At 38.3% G+C, this 15605-nt stretch overlaps 1 non-coding gene across 1 annotated transcript; it reads left to right on the top strand.

Annotated features, from left to right (window-relative positions):
* The first annotated feature begins 13451 nt into the window (after positions 1 to 13451).
* On the top strand, positions 13452 to 13555 carry LOC130958602 (small nucleolar RNA R71). Its single transcript, XR_009077715.1, has one exon. It is a non-coding gene; the product is annotated as a small nucleolar RNA R71 (small nucleolar RNA).
* The last annotated feature ends 2050 nt before the right edge of the window (positions 13556 to 15605 follow it).

Raw genomic sequence — 15605 nt, 5'->3', positions numbered from 1 at the left:
AATTGGCAGTTAATAAATTTTAGAGGAGACTAGGAAGGTCTAAGGAATTAGGGTCTAGTCACATATAGTTTGCCATGAATTAAATCTTGCATAATTAAATTAGTTAGTAAGAAAAGTCAATCCAGAAAAATAGATAACTCTGAAACCTTAACTATTTTCTTAATATTTTATTCCCAACTTATTTATCTGCCTGTCTTTAATATTCTGAATTTACTGTTAATACTTTTGAACTTCCAAACACTATTTTCTATTTGCGTGACTAAGCCTATCACTCAATAATTGGTGCTTGATCCATCAATCCTCATGGGATCGACCCTTACTCATGTAAGGTATTACTTGGACGACCCGATGCACTTACCGATTAGTTTGTGGGTCGTAAAATACTGCACCAGCGGGTGTGCATTGACTACCGAAGGTTGAACACGACCACTAGAAAGGATCATTTTCTACTACCGTTTATCGATCAAATGCTTGATCGGCTATCCGGAAAATCTCATTATTGTTTTCTAGATGGTTATTCGGGGTACTTCCAAATACACATTGCTCTAGAGGACCAAGAAAAAACAACATTTACTTGCCCCTTTGGAACTTATGCCTATAAGTGTATGCCATTCGGCTTATGCAATGCACCGGCAACTTTCTAAAGGTGCACGATGAGCATATTTGTGGACTTCCTAGAGCAATGTATGGAAGTGTTCATGGATGAATTTAGCATATATGGTGATTCTTTTGATCATTTCTTGGCTAATCTTGAAAAAGTCTTGGAAAGATGCACTAAATCAAACCTTGTCTTAAATTTTGAAAAGTGTCATTTTATGGTTAGGCAAGGCATTGTTTTAGGACATATTGTTTCCAAAAATGGTATTTCCGTAGATCCCGCAAAGATCAATGTTTTATCTAGCTTGCCTTACCCCTCCTCCGAGAGGGAAGTCCATTCGTTCCTTGGACATGCAGGATTTTACCGAAGGTTTATCAAGGACTTTAGTAAGGTAGCTTTACCACTGTCTCGATTGTTGCAAAAAGACATTGAGTTTGATCTAAGAAAGGAGTGCATGGAGGTTTTTGACAAGCTCAAGGTAGCATTGACCCAAGCTCCCATCGTGAGAGGGCCGGATTGGAGTCGGCCATTCGAAATAATGTGTGACGCTTCAAACTATGCAGTGGGGGCCGCGTTAGCACAATGCGAGGGTAAGAATTCATATGTCATAGCCTATGCATAAAAAATACTAGATGGAGCCCAATCCAACTACACTACTACCAAAAAATAACTCTTGGCTATTGTTTTCTCTTTGGATAAATTTCGAGCTTACTTTCTTGGTTCTAAGGTAGTAGTGTATTCGGATCATGCGGCGTTAAAGTATTTGTTGCCTAAAAAGGAATCAAACCCGAGATTGATTAGATGGGTTTTATTGTTGCAAGAATTTGACTTAGAGATCAAAGATAGGAGTGGTTCACAAAACCTAGTGGCGAATCACTTAAGTCGCCTTGAACACACTAAAGGCAACGCCACTCCTATTAATGATTCTTTCCCCTTGGAGGGCGTGCATGTAATCTCGGAGGCGATTCCTTGGTATGCACCAATGGCCAATTACTTGGTATCCTACACCTTCCCTCCCAATCTCTCCAAGCATCAAAAGGATAAGCTAAAAAGAGAAACCAAATACTATGTATGGGATGACTGGTGCACGAAATTGTGATCACACTTTTCACAACTCCGCACAACTAACCAGCAAGTGCACTGGGTCGTCCAAGTAATAAAACCTTACACGAGTAAGGGTCGATCCCATAGAGATTGTCGGGTTGAAGCAAGCTATGGTCATCTTGTAAATCTCAGTCAGGCGGATTCAAATGGTTATGAGGTATTGATAATTAAAAAGTAAATAAAACAGAAAATAACATAGAAATACTTATATAATTCATTGGTGGGAATTTCAGATAAGCGTTTGGAGATGCTTTGTTGCTTTTGAACCTCTGCTTTCCTATTGTCTTCATCCAATCATGCGTCCTCCCTTCCATAGTAAGCTGTATGATCCTCTCAGTGAAAATGGTCTGGCTACGGTTTCTGTACGGCTAATCAACTGTCGGATTTCTCGTCTTGGATGAAAAATAACAGGCACAGCTACCGCATGGCTAATCATCTATCGGTTCTGACTTGTGTCAGAATAGAATCTCTCTATCCTTTTGCACACTGTCACTACGCCCAATTGTCGTGAGTTTGAAGCTCGTCACAGTCATCCCGTCCCAGATCCTACTCGGAATACCACAAATAAGGTTTAGACTTTCTGGATCTCAGGAATGCTGCCAATTGTTTCTAGCCTATAACACGAAGGTTCTAACCTCATGGACTCGGTCCATGGATTAGAGACCCAAGAGATTATACTCCAACTGTCATCCAATGACTACGTTGAACATCATGTAGACCGCTTATGGTTGTCAAGCACGCGGATCTTGGCTAAGCGAGTAATGAAGATAGTGGGTGATTGTCATGGGTCACCCCCTTCATTCTGACTTAACTGAATTAAAAGAAGAAGTAGCCGTGAATTGAAAGAGAAACAATTATACTTGCATTAGTTCATGAAGAACAGCAGAGCTTCTCACCTTAATCTATGAGCTGTAGAAACTCCACCGTAGAAAATACATAAGAGAAGAAGGTCTAGGTATGGCCGAATGGCCAGCCTTCCAAGTGGCATAAGATAATTCTCAAAAGCTGCCAACCTTCAAATACAATAGTTAAAAGTGCTATATATACTAAACTAGTTACTAGGGTTTACAGAAAATGAGTAACTAAGTGTAGATAGTGCAGAAATTCACTTCTAGGGCCCACTTGGTGTGTGCTTGGGCTGAAATGTGAAGCTTTCATGTGCATAGGCCATTCTTGGAGTTAAACGCCAGCTTGGATGCCAGTTTGGGTGTTTAACTCCAGTTCTGGTGCCAGTTTCGGCGTTTTACGCCAGAAAAAGGTCTCTGGTGGGCGTTTGGACACCAGTTTGGGCCATTAGATCTCGGGCGAAGTATGAACTATTATACATTTCCGGAAAGCCCAAGGTGTCTACTTTCCAACACAATTGAGAGCGCTCCATTTGGGCTTTTGTAGCTCCAGAAAATCCACTTCGAGTACAGGAGGGTCAGAATCCAACAGCATCTGCAGTCCTTTCTCAGCCTCTGAATCATATTTTTGCTCAGGTCCCTCAATTTCAGCCAGAAAATACCTGAAATCATAGAAAAATACACAAACTCATAGTAAAGTCCAAAAATTTGATTTTTTCATAAAAACTAATAAAAATATACTAAAAAGTAACTAAAACATACTAAAAACTACCTAAAAACAATGCCAAAAAGCGTATAAATTATCCGCTCATCACAACACCAAACTTATATTGTTGCTTGTCCCCAAGAAACCAAAAACAAAATAGGACAAAAAGAAGAGAATATACAATAAATTCCAAAACATCAATGAAGCTTAGTTCTAATTAGATGAGAGGGACTAGTAGCCTTTTGCTTCTGAACAGTTTTGGCATCTCACTTTATCCTTTGAAGTTCAGAATGATTGGCATCCATAGGAATTCAGAATTTAGATAGTGTTATTGATTCTTCTAGTTTAGTATGTTGATTCTTGAACACAACTACTTATGAGTCTTGGCCACAAACACATAACTGGGTGAACCTTTTCAGATTGTGACTCAGCTTTGCTAGAGTCCCTAGTTAGAGGTGTCCAGAGTTCTTAAGCACACTCTTTTTGCTTTGGATCACGACTTTAACCACTCAGTCTCAAGCTTTTCACTTGGAGCTTTATGACATAATCACATGGTTAGGGACAGCTTGATTTAGTCGCTTAGGCCAGGATTTTATTCCTTTGGGCCCTCCTATCCATTAATGCTCAAAGCCTTGGATCCTTTTTACCCTTGCCTTTTAGTTTAAAGGGTTACTGGCTTTTAGCTCTTGCCTTTTGGTTTAAATAGCTATTGGTTTTTTTTGCATGCTTTTTTTTTTCTTTTTTCTTTATTTTTCACCATCTTTTTTTTCGTAAGCTTTGTGTTTTTCACTACTTTTTCTTGCTTCAAGAATCAATTTTATGATTTTTTAGATTATCAATAACATTTCTCTTTTTTCATCATTCTTTCAAGAGTCAACAATTTTAACATTCATAAACTTTACTATAAAAAATATCCACTGTTCAAGCATTGATTCATAAAACAAAATGTATTGCGACCACATCAAAATAATTAAACTAATTTCAAGATAAAATTCGAAATCCATGTACTTCTTGTTCTTTTGCTAATAGAAACATTTTCATTTAAGAAAGGTGAAGGATTCATGGAACATTCATAGCTTTAAGGCACAGACTCTAAACACTAATGATCATGTAATAAAGACACAAACATAGACAAAACATAAAGCATAAAAACCAAAAAACAGAAAAATAAGAACAAGGAAATTAAAGAACGGATCCATCTTAGTGACGGCGGCTAGTTCTTCCTCTTGAAGATCCTATGGAGTGCTTGAGCTCCTCAATATCTCTTCCTTGCCTTTGTTGCTCCTCCTTCCTGGCTCTTTGCCCCTTTCTAATTTCATGGAGGATAATGGAGTGCTCTTGGTGTTCCTTCATTAGTTGCTCCATGTTGGAACTCAAATCTCCTAAAAAGATGTTGAGTTGCTCCTAATAGTTGTGTGGAGAAAAATGCATCCCTTGAGGCATTGATGCCAGGGCATCTAAGGCCAGTTTCACTGACCTTTTCTTTACTGTTTTAAGGTAGTTTCATGCATTTTCTTAGTGAATAAGACAAGTTTTGGATGAAAATACACTCACACCTTGATTCAAGCAACTAGTGTGAACTTTGCATGATTTCAAGAGAATTTTGCTAGAATTTCATGATAAATTGATGATGCATAATCTCATGACTTTGGCTAGAGCTTTGATGCACTTTAATTGTTTGATTCAAGGGCAAAGGAAGCAAGGAAGAACCACGTTAATATTCACGTTAACCTAGTTAACGTGAACACTAACATGGAATGGTAAAAAGCTTACAACGTTAATGAGAAAAGTGATCACCAATAACACTTGCGAAGCCATCCATAGCTCACGTTACTTGCCACGTTAACTAAGTTAACGTGGTAGTTAACGTAGAAGCAAAAGGGAACTTCAACGTTAAAAGAAAACATGAACACCACTAACGTTGGAGAACTTGGCAATGATCCACGTTAAGAGTCACGTTAACTTAGTCAACGAGAACTCTAACGTGGAAGAGGAAAACAAAAGCCAACGTTAGTGACAAAAGGCACCAAGCAACGTTAATGGGAAAAGTGGATTTTTCTGGACTTTACTATGAGTTTGTGTGTTTTTCTGTGATTTCAGGTATTTTCTGGCTGAAATTGAGGGACCTGAGCAAAAATCTGATTCAGAGACTGAAAAGGACTGTAGATGCTGTTGGATTCTGACCTCCTTGCACTCGAAGTGGATTTTTCTGGAGCTACAGAAGCTCAATTGGCGCGCTCTCAACGGCGTTGAAAAGTAGACATTCTGGGCTTTCCAGCAATATATGATAGTCCATACTTTGCCCAATATTTGATGGTCCAAATTGGCGTTCAAAGTCACCCTCAGAATTTCCAGCGTTAAACGCCGGAACTGGCACAAGAATGGGAGTTAAACGCCCAAACTGGCACAAAAGCTGGCATTTAACTCCAAGAAGAGTCTCTACATGAAAATGCTTCAATGCTCAGCCCAAGCACACACCAAGTGGGCCCGGAAGTGGATTTTTATGTCAATTACTCATCTTTGTAAACCCTAGGCTACTAGTTCTCTATAAGTAGGACCTTTTACTATTGTATTATCATCTTCGGACATCTAGTTCTTAGATCATTGGGAGGCAGGCCTCACGACCATGCCTAGACCTTGTTCTTATGTATTTTCAATGGTGGAGTTTCTACACACCATAGATTAAGGTGTGGAGCTCTGCTGTACCTCGAGTATTAATGCAATTACTATTATTCTTCTATTCAATTCAGCTTGTTCTTGTTCTAAGATATCACTTGTTCTTCAACTTGATGAATGTGATGATCCATGACACTCATCATCATTCTCACCTATGAACGTGTGCCTGACAACCACCTCCGTTCTACCTTAGATTGGGTGAATATCTCTTGGATTCCTGATACACGACGCATGGTTGATCGCCTGACAACCGAGCCAGCCATTCCGTGCGATCAGAGTCTTCGTAGTATAGGCTAGAACTGATGGCGACATTCAAGAGAATCTGGAAGGTCTAACCTTGTCTGTGGTATTCTGAGTAGGATTCAATGTTTGAATGACTGTGACGAGCTTCAAACTCCTGAGGGTTGGGCGTTAGTGACAGACGCAAAAGAATCACTGGATTCTATTCTGGCCTGATTGAGAACCGACAGATGGATAGCCGTGCCGTGACAGGGTGCGTTGAACATTTCCACTGAGAGGATGGGAGGTAGCCACTGACAACGGTGAAACCCTTGCATAAGCTTGCCATGGAAAGGAGTAAGAAGGATTGGATGAAGACAGTAGGAAAGCAGAGAGACGGAAGGGACCAAGCACCTTCATACGCTTATCTGAAATTCCCACCAATGAATTACATAAGTATCTCTATCTTTATCTTTATGTTTTATTCGTATATCACCCATACCCATTTGAGTTTGCCTGACTAAGATTTACAAGGTGACCATAGCTTGCTTCATACCAACAATCTCTGTGGGATCGACCCTTACTCGCGTAAGGTTTATTACTTGGACGACCCAGTACACTTGCTGGTTAGTTGTGCGAAGTTGTGTTTATGCCATGGTATTGAACACCAAGTTTTTGGATTCATTACCGGGGATTATTTGAGTTGTAGTGATCACAATTTCGTCCACCAAGTTTTTGGCGCCGTTGCCAGGAATTGTTCGAGTATGGACAACTGACGGTTCATCTTGTTGCTTAGATTAGGTATTTTTTCTTCAGAGTTCTTAAGAATGAATTCTAGAGTTTCATGATGATCTGTTGAAGTCTGGCTGGCTGTGAAGCCATGTCTAATTTTATTGGACCGAGGTTTCAACTTATCATCACAAGAGCTTGTTGATTTCTATCAATCTTGCTGTTGGAGCAGTGATCTGCTAAGGCTTGGCTGGCCATTGGCCATGTCTAGTGTTTTGGACCGAAGCTTTTCTTTGAAAGCTTGGCTGGCTGTGAAGCCATGTCTAATTCCTGGATCGGAGTCTTAGACTAAACATTGCATGATTCCTGGAATTCTCACTAAGAATTTTGATATCTTTATTTTCTTTTTCCACTTAATTTTCAAAAAAAAAATTCAAAAAAATTACAAAATCATAAAATCCAAAAATTTCTTGTTTGAGTCTAGAGTCTCATTTTAAGTTTGGTGTCAATTGCATGTTTCTGTTCTTTTTGCATTCATTCATGTGTCTTAATCGATCTTCAAGTTATTCTTGATGATGTCATTGCTCTGATCTTTGAATTCTATTGACTTGAGTGTTTATATGTCTCATATGCATTCTCATTTTGTTAGTGTCAGTAGTATACAAACTGCTAAGTTTGGTGTCTTGCATGCATTGTTATTTGATTTTAGTTACTTTTTGATTATTCCTCATTATTAAAAATCCAAAAATATTTTTAATTTGTGTCTTTTCAAGTCAATAATACAAGGAATTGAAGATTCAGAACATACAGCAGAGGAACTGCACAGAAAAAGCTGGGCGTTCAAAATGCCCAGTGAAGAAGACAGACTGGCGTTTAAACGCCAGCCAGGGTGCCTGGCTGGGCGTTTAACGCCCAAAAGGGTAGTGTGGTGGACGAAATTGTGATTCAATTGTTATTCCATTTTGCAAAATTCATTGCTTTTCATTCCCTGGTAATGGCGCCAAAAACATGATGCCAATACCGTAGTTCACAACTCCGTTCAACTTAACCAGCAAGTGTACTGGGTCATCCAAGTAATACCTTACGTGAATAAGGGTCGATCCCACAGAGATTGTTGGTATGAAGCAAGCTATGGTCACCTTGTAAATCTCAGTTAGGCGGATTAAATAGTTTTGGGTTTCGAAAATTAATAAATAAATAGAAAATAAAAGGGGTAGAAATACTTATGTAAATTAATAGTGGGAATTTCAGATAAGTGTATGGAGATGCTGTGCTCCTCTTGAATCTCTACTTTCCTATTACAGTCATCCAATCCTTCCTACTCCTTTCCATGGCAAGCTGTATGTAGGGCATCACCGTTGTCAATGGCTACATCCCATCCTCTCAGTGAAAACGTTCCTATGCTCTGTCACAGCACGGCTAATCATCTGTCGGTTCTCAATCAGGTTGGAATAGAATCCCTTGATTCTTTTGCGCTTGTCATCACGCCCAGCCTTCAGGAGTTTGAAGCTCGTCACAGTCATTCAATCCCAGAATCCTACTCGGAATACCACAGACAAGGTTTAGACTTTCCAGATCCTCATGAATGCCGCCATCTATCTAGCTTATACCACGAAGATTCTGTTGGGGAATCTAAGAGATATGCGCCCGGCCTAAGGTAGAACGGGAGTGGTTGTCAGTCACGCGCATTCATAGGTGAGAATGATGATGAGTGTCACGGATCATCACATTCATCAAAGTTAAGTGTAACGTATATATCTTGGAATAAGAATAGAAGAGAATTGAATAGAAAGTAATGATAATTGTATTGAAACTTGAGGTACAGCAGAGCTCCACACCCTTAATCTATGGTGTGCAGAAACTCCACTGTTGAAAATACATAAGTAAAAGGTTCAGGCATGGCCGAATGGCCAGCCCCCTGAATGTGATCAATAGCCTCCTAAGATGAAGAATAAAACAAAACTGAGACCAAAGATGTCTAATACAATAGTAACTTATCCTATTTATACTAGACTTAGCTACTAGGGTTTACATGAGTAAGTATTTGATGCATAAATCCACTTCCGGGGCCCACTTGGTGTATGCTTGGGCTGAGCTTGATCTATCCACGAGTTGAGGCTTTTCTTGGAGTTGAACTCCGAGTTATGACATGTTTTGGGCGTTCAACTCCAGATCATGACGTTTTTCTGGCGTTTAACTCCAGACAGCAGCATGTACTTGGCGTTTAACGCCAAGTTACGTCATCAATTTCCGAACAAAGTATGAACTATTATTTATTGCTGGAAAGCTCTAGATGTCTACTTTCCAACGCCGTTGAGAGCGCACCATTTAGAGTTCTGTAGCTCCAGAAAATCCATTTCGAGTGCAGGGAGGTCAGATTCCAACAACATCAGCAGTCCTTTTGTCAGCCTTTTTCAGAGTTTTGCTCAAGTCCCTCAATTTCAGCCAGAATTTACCTGAAATCACAGAAAAATACACAAACTCATAGTAAAGTCCAGAAATGTGAATTTAACATAAAAACTAATGAAAACATCCCTAAAAGTAGCTCAAACTTACTAAAAACTACCTAAAAACAATGCCAAAAAGCGTATAAATTATCCGCTCATCACAACACCAAACTTAAATTGTTGCTTGTCCCCAAGCAACTGAAAATCAAATAGGATAAAAAGAAGAGAATATACTATAAATTCTAAAATATCAATGAATATTAATTTAATTAGATGAGCGGGACTTGTAGCTTTTTGCTTCTGAACAGTTTTGGCATCTCACTTTTTCCTTTGTAGTTTAGAGTGATTGGCGTCTCTGGGAACTTAGAATTTTGGATAGTGTTATTGACTTTCCTAGTTAAGCATGTTGATTCTTGAACACAGCTACTTATGAGTCTTGGTCGTGGCCCTAAGCACTTTGTTTTCCAGTATTACCACCGGATACATAAATGCCACAGACACATAACTGGGTGAACCTTTTCAGATTGTGACTTAGCTTTGCTAGAGTCCCCAGTTAGTGGTGTCCAGAGCTCTTAAGCACACTCTTTTGCTTTGGATCACGACTTTAACCACTCAGTCTCAAGCTTTTCACTTGGACCTTCATGACACAAGCACATGGTTAGGGACAGCTTGATTTAGCCGCTTAGGCCTGGATTTAATTTCCTTGGGCCCTCCTATCCATTGATGCTCAAAGTCTTGGATCCTTTTTACCCTTGCCTTTTGGTTTTAAGGGCTATTGGCTTTTTCTGCTTGCTTTTTCTTTTTCTTTCTATTTTTTTTCGCAAAAATTTTTTTTTTTCCGCAAGCTTTCTTTTTCACTGCTTTTTCTTGCTTCAAGAATCAATTTCATGATTTTTCAGATCCTCAATAACATTTCTCTTTGTTCATCATTCTTTCAAGAGCCAACAATTTTAACACTCATAAACAACAATATCAAAAGACATATGCACTGTTCAATCATTCATTCAGAAAACAAAAAGTATTGTCACCACATCAATATAATTAAATTAAATTCAAGGATGAATTCGAAATTCATGTACTTCTTGTTCTTTTGAATTAAAACATTTTTCATTTAAGAGAGGTGAAGGATTAATGGATTTTATTCATAGCTTTGAGGCATGGTTACATACTAATGATCATGAAGTAGAGACACAAAACATAGATAAACACAACATTAAAAACCGAAAAGCAGAAAGAAATAAGAACAAGGAATGAATCCACCTGAGTGAGGGTGGCGCCTTCTTGAAGGTCCAATGCTGCTTTTTGAGCTCCTCTATGTCTCTTCCTTGCTTCTGTTGAATGATTCCTAGTAATTTTGGTGTTTCTACCCTTAGTTGCTTCCAATATTTGTGTGGAGGATAACTTATCCCCTGAGGTATCTCAGGGATCTCTTGATTTGCAGCCACATGTTCTACCACTGAGCTATGACGGCTTTATATGAGTCTTTCCATCTCCCAAGACTCAGAGGTGGAAGCTTTTGTCTTTCCTTTGAGGTTTCTCTGGCCTTAGGTGCCATCAATGGTAATGGAAAAGCAAAAAAAGCTATGCTTTTACCACACCAAACTTAAAATATTGCTCACCCTCGAGCAAGAGAAGAAAGAAGAGAGGAAGAAGAAGAAGAAAATGGAGGTGAGTGAGGGGAGATGGATTCGGCTATATGGGTGGGATTGGGTGGGAAAGAGAAGTTGAATTGTAAAGGTAGGTGGGGTTTATGGGGAAGAGTGGGTTGATGTGAGTGGTGAATGGGGCAATTGGGAAGAGGAATTGAGGTGATTGGTGAGGAGTGTTGGGAAGTGTGACATGGGGAGTAGGGGAGTGTGATTAGGATTAGGAGAGTGTAATTAGGGAATATGGTAGGTGGGGATCCTGTGGGGTCCACAAATTCTAAGGTGATCCTGTGGGGTCCACAGGATCCTGAGGTGTCAAGGAATTCCATCCCTGCACCAAATAGGCATGTAAAATGCCTTTGTACACCATTCTGGCGTTTAAACGCCCATTGGTGCACGTTCTGGGCGTTCAACGCCCATGTAAAGCATGTTTCTGGCGTTCAGCGCCAGCTTTTCTCCTCTAGGCACATTCCTGGCGTTCAGCGCTAGGATGTTGCTTGTTTCTGGCGTTCAGCGCCAGAATGGTGCTCTGTTCTGGCGTTGAACGCCGGCCAGATGCATCTTACTGGCGTTGAACGCCAGCCTGTGCGTCCTCCAGGGTGAAAAATTTTTTTCTTCTGTTTTTGACTCTGTTTTTAATTTTTTTTATTTTTTCGTGACTCCTCATGATCATGTACCTAATAAAACACAAAATAACAATAAAATAAAAATTAGATAATTAAAATTGGGTTGCCTCCCAACAAGCGCTTCTTTAATGTCAATAGCTTGACAGTGGCTCTCATGGAGCCACAAGGTGATCAGGTCAATGTTAGTGTAGTCCCAACACCAAACTTAAAGTTTGGATATGGGGTCTTAACACCAAACTTAGAGTTTGGTTGTGGCCTCACAACACCAAACTTAGAGTTTGACTGTGTGGGCTCTTCTTGACTCTGAACTGAGAGAAGCTCTTCATGCTTACTCTCTTTTGTCCCAGAGGGATGGCCATGTGCCTTAAACACAAGGTAGTCTCCATTCAATTGAAGGACTAACTCACCTCTATTGACATCTATCACAGCCCCTGCTGTGGCTAGAAAAGGTCTTCCAAGGATGATGCAATCATCCTCTTCCTTCCTAGTGTCTAAGATTATGAAATCAGCAGGGATGTAAAGGCCTTCAACCTTTACTAACACGTCCTCTACTATTCCATAAGCTTGTCTCAAGGACTTGTCTGCCAATTGTAATGAGAACAAGGTAGGTTGTACCTCAATGATCCCCAGCTTCTTCATTATAGAGAGTGGCATAAGATTTATCCCTGACCCCAGATCACATAGAGCTTTTTCAAAGCTCATGGTACCTATGGTACAAGGTATTAAGAACTTGCCAGGATCTTATTTCTTTTGAGGTAGAGTTTTCTGAATCCAAGTATCTAGTTCACTAATGAGCAAGGGAGGTTCACTTTCCCAAGTCTCATTACCAAACAACTTGGCATTCAGCTTCATGATAGCTCCTAAATATTGAGCAACTTGCTCTCCAGTCACAGCTTCATCCTCTTCAGAGGATGAATAGTCTTCAGAGCTCATGAATGGCAGAAGGAGGTTTAATGGAATCTCTATGGTCTCTATATAAGCCTCGGATTCCTTTGGATCCTTAATAGGAAACTCCTTCTTGCTCGAGGGACGTCCCAGGAGGTCTTCCTCACTAGGATTTTCGTCCTCCTTCTCCCTTGTGTATTTGGCCATATTGACTAAATCAATGGCCTTGCACTCTCCTTTTGGATTCTCTTCTGTATTAATTGGGAGAATACTGGGAGGAGTTTCAATGACTTTCTTACTCAGCTGGCCCACTTGTGCCTCCAAATTTCTAATGGAGGATCTTGTTTTATTCATGAAACTGAAAGTGGCCTTTGACAGATCAGAGACTATATTGGCTAAATTAGAAGTGTTTTGTTCAGAATTCTCTGTCTGTTGCTGAGAAGATGATGGATATGGCTTGCTATTGCTCAGCCTATTGCGTCCACCATTGTTAAAGCCTTGTTGAGGCTTTTGTTGATCCTTCCAGGAGAAATTTGGATGATTTCTCCATGATGGGTTATAGGTGTTTCCATATGGTTCACCCATGTAATTAACCTCTGCCATGGCAGGGTTCTCAGGATCATAAGCTTCTTCAGAAGCTGCCTCTCTAGTACTGTTGGATGCATGTTGCAATCCATTCAGATTTTGAGAGATCATGTTGACCTGTTGAGTCAACACTTTGTTCTGAGCCAATATGGCATTCAGAGCATCAATTTCAAGAACTCCTTTCTTCTGAGGTATCCCATTATTCACGGAATTCCTCTCAGAGGTATACATGAACTGGTTGTTTGTAACCATGTCAATGAGTTCTTGAGCCTCTTCAGGCGTTTTCTTCAGGTGAATAGATCCACCTGCAGAATGGTCCAATGACATTTTCAAAAATTCAGAGAGACCATAATAGAATATATCTAATAGGGTCCATTCTGAAAACATGTCAGATGGACATCTTTTGGTCAACTGCTTGTATCTTTCCCAAGCTTCATAGAGGGATTCACCATCCTTTTGTTTGAAGGATTGAACATCCACTCTCAGCTTGCTCAGCTTTTGAGGAGGAAAGAATTTATCTAAGAAGGCAGTGACCAGCTTATCCCAGGAGTCCAAGCTATCCTTAGGTTGTGAATCCAACCATATTCTAGCTCTGTCTCTTACAGCAAAAGGGAAAAGCATGAGTCTGTAGACTTCAGGATCAACTCCATTCGTCTTTACAGTCTCACAGATCTGCAAGAACTCAGTTAAAAACTGATAAGTATCTTCAGATGGAAGTCCATAAAACTTGCAGTTTTGTTGCATTAAGGCAACTAGCTGAGGTTTCGGCTCAAAGTTATTGGCTCCAATGGCAGGAATGGAGATGCTTCTTCCATCAAACTTGGACGTTGGCTTTGTGAAGTCACCAAGCATTCTCCTTGCATTATTATTATTATTTTCGGCTGCCATCTCCTTCTCTTGTTCGAAAATTTCTGAAAGGTTATTTCTGAATTGTTGTAATTTAGCTTCTCTTAATTTTCTCTTCAGAGTCCTTTCAGGTTCTGGATCAATTTCAACAAGAGTGCCTTTTTCCCTGTTCCTGCTCATATGAAAGAGAAGAAAACAAGAAAAGAAAGAGGAATCCTCTATGTTACAGTATAGAGATTCCTTTCTGTTAGTAGACAGAGAAAGGGGGGGAAGAATCCAAATACAAGGGATATAAGAAGTTTGGATTCTTAGATGAAGAGAGGTGAAGAGAAGTGTTAGTAATTAATTAATTAAATAGAATAAGAGAAGAGAGGGAAATTTCGAAAATAATTTTTTGAAAAAAAGGGTTAGTAATTTTTGAATATTAAATATAAGATAAGATTAAAATTAAAATTGAAAACAAAAAAAAGAATTTTTGAAAAAGAGAGAGGTATTTTCGAAAATTAGAGAGGGATAGGAAGTTAGTTGGTTTTGAAAAAGATAAGAAACAAACAAAAAGTTAGTTAGTTGATTGAAAAAGATTTTGAAATTAAAATTTAAAAAGATAAGAAGATAGGGGGTTAGATAAGATATTTTGAAATCAAATTTTGAAAAAGATAAAATTTTTGAAAAAGATAAGATAAAAAGATAAGATTTTTAAGAAAAAGATATTTTGAAAAAGATTTAATTTTTAAAATTACTTAACTAACAAGAAACTACAAGATAAGATTCTAGAACTTAAAGATTGAACCTTTCTTAACAAGAAAGTAACAAACTTCAAATTTTTGAATCAATCACATTACTTGTTAGCTAATTTTCGAAAATTTGATATAAAGATAAGAAAAAGATTTTGAAAATAATTTGAAAAATATTTTTGAATTTTTTGAAAAATTAAAAAAAATGAAAAAGATATAATTTTTTTTTGAAAAAGATTTTGAAAAGATAAGATTTTAAAAAATTGAAATTTTGACTTGACTTGTAAGAAACAACTAATTTTAAAAATTTTTGACCAAGTCAACCCAAAATTTCGAAAATTTGGAGGGAAATAAGGAAAAGATATTTTTTTTATTTTTGAATTTTTTATTGATGAGAGAGAAAAACAACAAAAATACTCAATGCATGAAATTTTTAGATCAAAACAATGAATGCATGCAAGAATGCTATGAATGTCAAGATGAACACCAAGAACACTTTGAAGATCATGATAAACATCAAGAACATAATTTTGAAAAAATTTTGATGCAAAGAAAACATGCAAGACACCAAACTTAGAGATCTTTAATGCATGGACTCTAACAAACAAAAAATGCATATGAAAAACAACAAACAACACAAAACAAGAAAACATCTAGATCAAACAAGAGGACTTATCAAGAACAACTTGAAGATCATGAAGAACACTAAGAATGCATGGGATTTTCGAAAAAATGCAAGAAAAATTTTAAAAGCATGCAATTGACACCAAACTTAAAAATTGACTCAAGACTCAAACAAGAAACACAAAATATTTTTGATTTTTTTTTTATGATTTTCTAATTTTTTTGTATTTTTATTAATTTTTTTCGAAAATAAAGTTTAGAAAAACGAAAAAGAAAAGAAAAATTTTGAAAAAGATTTTTGAAAAAAAAATTACCTAATCTGAGCAACAAGATGA

The sequence above is a fragment of the Arachis stenosperma genome, chromosome 10, assembly GCF_014773155.1.
Source record: "Arachis stenosperma cultivar V10309 chromosome 10, arast.V10309.gnm1.PFL2, whole genome shotgun sequence".
Classification (NCBI taxonomy): domain Eukaryota; kingdom Viridiplantae; phylum Streptophyta; class Magnoliopsida; order Fabales; family Fabaceae; genus Arachis; species Arachis stenosperma.
This window is presented reverse-complemented; position numbering and strand designations above follow the sequence as displayed.